Source organism: Ostrea edulis, chromosome 2, assembly GCF_947568905.1.
Source record: "Ostrea edulis chromosome 2, xbOstEdul1.1, whole genome shotgun sequence".
NCBI lineage: Eukaryota > Metazoa > Mollusca > Bivalvia > Ostreida > Ostreidae > Ostrea > Ostrea edulis.
The window spans coordinates 30287738-30293988 of NC_079165.1; the positions used below are offsets into that span (position 1 = coordinate 30287738).

Genomic DNA, 6251 nt, shown 5'->3' on the forward strand with positions numbered 1-6251 from the left:
TATGATCACCAGGGGAAAAATCTAAAGAGATATCTCTTTAGGTTAAAGAGATATCTCTTTCTGAAAATTTAAAGAGATATCTCTCTAACTTAGATATATATCTTTTTACATCGATAGAGAGATATTTCTTTATGCTAGAGAGATATCTCTTTACGCTAGAGAGATATCTCTTTGAGAGATATCTCTCTAGCTTTGAGAAATATCTCTCAAAGAGAAAGAGATATCTCCCAAGCGTAAAGAGATATCTCATTTGTTTAAAGAGATATCTCTTTAAACAAAAGAGATATCTCTTTTGGTTAAAAAGATATCTCCCTAGCGTAAAAATATCTCTCTCTAACTTACAGAGATATCTCTTTAATCAATAGAGATATCTCTCTTATTTAAAGAGATATCTTATTTTAAATAGTAAAAGGGCTTGCCATAGTTTTTACCACGATTTTTATTGCTTGTAAATTTATATGAAAATGTGGTGTTTTGAATTGTGCTAGTGTTATTTTTTCAATACAAAGCGTGCTTTAGTGATTATTTTGTATCGAAAGTGCAAAAAGCCAGATATGCATATTCTCACTAGAGATTTTCGCGCCATTAGTATGTGACGTCATATGTGTCAATCGTGGTGAAGCGAGAAAGCATGAAAACATTTAAACAAGTTGCGAACAGCACAGCAGGCTATTGATACAAATTGTAGAGATTCAACAGTTACAAGTTCCATTATATTGTGTTGTACAGTATATAGCTGTAATAATAGGGTACCTGTAAAGTGCGAAACGAAATCGAAACGAAACGAAACGAAATCTACCGAAACGAAACGAAACCTACCGAAACGAAACGAAACCTAACAAAACGAAACGAAACAGATTGTATAACCGAACTCTTTTAATTATAATAATTAAAAATGGTATCTTAGGCCCCTGTGAAAGTTACAACATATAAATAAAATTCGCCTCCCCTTTGATGTAGGCTTTCGGCTTGACTGTTACAAAGATTTAAAATTTAGAAAGGGGGGGGGGAGTAAGCACACAGTACATATCCGTAGTTGATTAAATGACATGTACAATTAGTTTCGGATCAGACCGAGGGTTACAGTCTCAGAGACCTGGGGAAACACACTATACGAAAGGTGGGGTCGCCGACGTTGGATCCGCCTTTGGGCATAGATACATTGTTTGAAGAAGCTGGTGTCTGAGAAAATTGAAAGCAGGATGAGCTCTTAACCTCTTATTTTATCTCTAACTGCTGAGGTGCGAGTACTTTCAATAATGGAAAAAACTTTATACATTTGGGCAATCTCTACCCAGAGTTATCGTTGTAGTGTAGCGTAATACACCCTCTGGTGAGAGATTGACATTTGGGGTGTTGCTAAGACGGGGAATTGAAAACGGGACGGAAAACGGTTTTTTTTAAATGCAATAATATTAGGAGGAGGTCGGCATTTTGTAAACTGAAAAGGGTTATGAACAAGGGAATTTTAAGCAGAAATCACAAAGAGAACGGGAGGACATATTCAGAATCCACCGTTTGATATACTACATACAAATACACAATATCCACATGTATACATATATTTGTCTTTAGAACAAACATACTGAAACATGTATTTATGCCCAAAAGCGGATCCAACGCCGACGACCCCATCCCTCGTTTAGTGTGTTTCACCAGACCTCTGACCTGTGAGACTGTAACCTCCCGTTCTGAAATTTATGGATCCGAAGCTAATTGCACATGGTATTTATGTACTTTGTGCTTACCCCCCCCCCCCCTTTCCAACTTTTAAAACTTTGTATCACTCAGATCCGAAAGCGTTTCGGTGGGTTTCGTTTCGTTTCGGTGGGTTTCGTTTCGTTTCGTTTGGCACTTTACAGGTACCCGTAATAATCAGCACAAAAAAGAAGAGTCTCTTTACTTTTATCAACGAGGCAAGTCGGAGAAATTTTGTGAACTTAGAACTAAATTTAGAAATACTTCAAACCAACGGAAAACCATCTTCAATGACAAACATACATGTTGCATCCTAACCCATTTAATTCCTGATATCGACATTTCTGTTTACGAATTAATAGGCTCGTTGTCCTTCAGACTGGACATAATCAGAGACTGCCTTCAGTTCAAGATTATAGCCTACCAGGTATTGAGGCAATCAAAGTCGCCGCGGGTCTGGCAACCACAGAAATTTCTGTGTAGCATACACTTTTTATATATATGCACCTTTGATTTCATATGCAACGATATATTTGTCCCCCCCCCCCCCCGCCCCCCACTCCCCATGCTTGAAGTTTTGAGTATTGACACTGTGATGTACAAAATGACTTCACCCCCCTCCGATTAAAATAGTAAAAATAATGAAAAAGTCGAAAAAATCCAAGTTAATAATCGTCAAAAATGTTGAAATACGACGGCTTTATTTTTTTAAAATGACGGTGCGTGCCAACGTAGTGGGAAAAAATTGCAACAATATAATGAATGACAACCCCCCCCCCCCTTCATATTATATTTTGAAGTAGTGAGTGGGACGATTATAAGGTAGAGGTTATGACTATTGGCCCCATGTATCATATGACAAGTCCCCCCTCTCTCTCCCTCTTAAACACACTATATACAATTTAAGAAGTCGATAAAATTCCAGCAGAATTGGTAATTTTCTGGTAGCCCCGGTAGCCCCCCCCCCCCCCCCCCCCTTGAAAAATAAAATCATAAATTAAATCGATATCGGCTGTTTCCTTCAACACGTTGTAGGTTAATCCATCAATTTAATTACAAGCAGATCTCAACCTTCTCCAGTATAACGGTTTGAGAAGATCTGTTTTGATTAGCCTAGATTGGATTATTAATGCATGTTGTAAACACTCTACATGTATTGTACAGACCTCTAATCTTTAAAAATATTATGATCTACAAGGGAACACAGTCAGAATGTTTGCAAACGAAATGTGTCATTCAGATATTTACCAAAAAAGTTCCACCCTTTCCGTCAATGTCGCTGTACATAGTATTGATATTATAAATGTTTGCTGAGGGTGTTTTAGATTTGGCACAGCGGCAGGTTCAAACATGTATGGCTGAATCTTAAAAATACTAACGGTATGTCGTCGATGTTGGAACATTAACTATCCATTCTGTATAATTTATTACTTTCAATAGAATCTATTCACACACATGTACATAGCTGCTGCAGCAATTGACACGTATGACGTATCACGTAGCTATGGATAGCTCATTAGTGACGATTTGTAAAGCGAAAATGCATGTTTTGTATCAATTATTGGGAGTAATGAAACAATATAACAACAGAAAACGTGCTTTATTAAGGTTATTTCTTCTGATTTTAATTAGATTAAAAATCGTGGTAAACGAAAAATGTCTGATCACTTTCAAAAAGGTAGGCTACATGCACATCTTCAATGTATCCATGATAACTGTACAAAGGTTAAGGGGTATGCGAGTTGATTACACAACGTAGGTACCCTATTACAGGGACGCCCGCCCACCACCCACCATTCTACAAGCTGTTTGCACGTTGTGCAACTCGGCCAAAAATCTCTTGCTGTTACCTTCAACGCGATATTTAGATTTGATTTGAACGTATTTTATTGTATAGTGATATATACAAAAGGATCAGAAGCAAGTTCTTACAACTTTCGATATATGTATGTATAGTATAGTATTTCATCATCAACACAAGAGACAATGATGCATCTGGCCGCGTGGCGTCAAACCTATGATATGTAGTGACTGTGCCTTTGCCAAGTGCCCGGCACCAGTGTCGTTTAAAGTCCTTTACCGGCATTTGTTGACGACTCATACGAGTGAAAAAATCTCGCAAGGGACGACTGCATTCTCTTCCACAGAGTTATCGGTCCTTTCTCCCCATAGGACCGATAACTCTGTGGAAGAGAATGGGGACGACTGATCAAAAGGTATCTAATATGTGTGACCTTGACTAACTTTCAAGGTGGCAGGGGACAGTTTCTTTGGTTTTGAAACATGTGGATAGGGGGTATACACCAAAGTCAGATTATGACAGACTAATGAAAAATCATATTTCCATTTTACGTCAATACTTGTATTTCATATTAGTGTAGTTAATAAATTATGACCCTAAATTACATGTAATCTATAAATACTGGTGCTGGTGCACAAAACATGCTCTGAGCAGGTTCCCCTTTTTTGCTTTGATTTTCCCTCATTTGGGCTAATCCGCACCACCCCCACACCATCACAGTACCAAACATGGGGATTTAGACACTGTGCACAATCAAGAACCCTATCTGCCCTTCTCAAAAATCTACCTCTCATATGGGGCCATCCACCTTCCCTCACAGCTACAGACCTTTTGCTAGACCCTGCATGTTTTCACCGGAATTTCTTCAGCAACTGACCACGTGTCTTAGTTTCGTATTTGCACCCATCTATATGATAGGAATCATGGTGACACCTACATGTTGTATATCAACATTTTTACTAAGCACTCAGCTACATTTGACATGCATCCTAAAATTATTGTATACATTTTTACACGTTCTTTGAACATCGGAAGGCCTCGGGTACCAGGCTACTGCTACCCAAGGTCTAATAATTCATTAGATAGCTTGTTCATAGAAACTTCGTCTTGATACAAAAATGGCTTTGCCCAACTGCCCTAATACCAGTTCAACGTTTGTATAGATTTTTAAAAAAAATCTTTTTGTAAAGCTAATATGATGAATTGTTGGCTTTTTTACATCACAGTTTTTATGGTAAAGGTAAACCCGACAATGTGTGAAGTACTATTTATCAGTGACGTAACACCCCCAATGCAATGTGACGTCGGTCATGACGTGTAATAACTTTTTCAAAGCTTGTAAAGTCTCAGGCTGTCAAGACCTGTTTCATTCTTGGTCCAAAAGTAGACACTATCGTATCAGTGTAAGATCAACCTTCCGCACAGTTTTAACTTTGATTATATTTCACAATGTATGCCCAGACGGACGAAAGAAAGGCATTTTTCGAAAAAGTGCACGAAGAAGCAAGGAATGCAGGAAAAAAGGGATGGGGAGCACTAAGTTTTCTTGTTAGACTCAAAGGGCAAATTTTTAAGAAATATCCTCTTCCAACAAGCATACCTAATATCCGAACTTCGAATATTCGAAAAGATGCTGTTTCCTCAGAGCTTTATCCAAATGATGCTCATTCTGAGCTTATCCCGATTCAGATATATGGTGATGGGAATTGTTTATTCAGAACTCTCTTTTTTTGTGTTTGGACATGAGGACAATTTTAAGGAAATGAGGGTACGAATTGTGTTTGACCTTGTTTCAAACCTGAAGCGCTACACGAATGAAAACACTTTTGTGACCATGTCCACAAGCAAAAGTTCACTTCAATATGTCTTTAAAAGTTCCCTGTCAGAAGAGTGTTTAATTACTGGTGATTTGATTGCTTCGTTACAAAAGGAAACAATAAAAACAAACCAGAACGGTTACTATTCAAGCCTTTTACATATGTTCGTAGCTTCTAACGTTTTGCAGAAACCAATCATGTCGATTTTCCCCAATCTAATTGAAATTAGATGTTGGATCCGCTTGCATACTCGCTACACAAACATCTAAAAACATCCCATAGAGGGTCACGTCAGAGGTCAAATTCGGTATCACTCTAGACTTATCGGCTTCAACAAACATTCAATGATATTGCCAGCGGTGATTTCATTGGTCAATTGAATTTGACCTCTGACGTGACCCTCTACGGGATGTTGTTAGATGTTTGTGTAGCGAGTATGCGAGCGGATCCAACATCTAATTTTAATTAGATTGGATTTTCCCTGAGGTGCAAAACCCTGGTGTAAACAGACAAGATCATAATCAGCTTATTGTTCCTTTTGACCGTGCTGATGCTAAAGAATATCAGGATGCTATCCACATCATGTGGACTCAAACAATTGCTACAAAAATAGATGGTTGGACACCTAATCATTTTGTTGCCTGTATTCACAAGCATGAGGAACCTCTTTCAGAGCGGTCGAGGTTATCCTTTGCGGATTCTGAACCTCATCGTTCATTTGAACCAAAACAATCACAAGATAGTCCTTCCCCACTCTTGGAGTCTAACATAAATGAGGAGTCTATTGAAACAGGTAAATTGGGGGAAACTGCAAACAAAGAAACAGACAAACATGTTAAGGTTGCTTCCTTTATTGATTCTTCTTCTTCTTCAGAAGATGATATCTCAGAAATACCAGTTCAAAAGGCCCAGGTTGTACATGAAAAATGGCATAC

At 38.2% G+C, this 6251-nt stretch overlaps 1 protein-coding gene across 1 annotated transcript in view; it reads right to left on the reverse strand.

Moving 5' to 3' along the window:
• LOC125678258 (uricase-like) overlaps positions 1-4389 on the reverse strand; it is a 30444-nt gene extending 26055 nt beyond the window's left edge. The window contains exon 1 of the mRNA XM_048916560.2: positions 4287-4389. The gene's annotated coding sequence lies outside the window, so the exon portion shown is untranslated. The remainder of the gene's footprint in view (positions 1-4286) is intronic.
• Positions 4390-6251: the final 1862 nt, after the last annotated feature.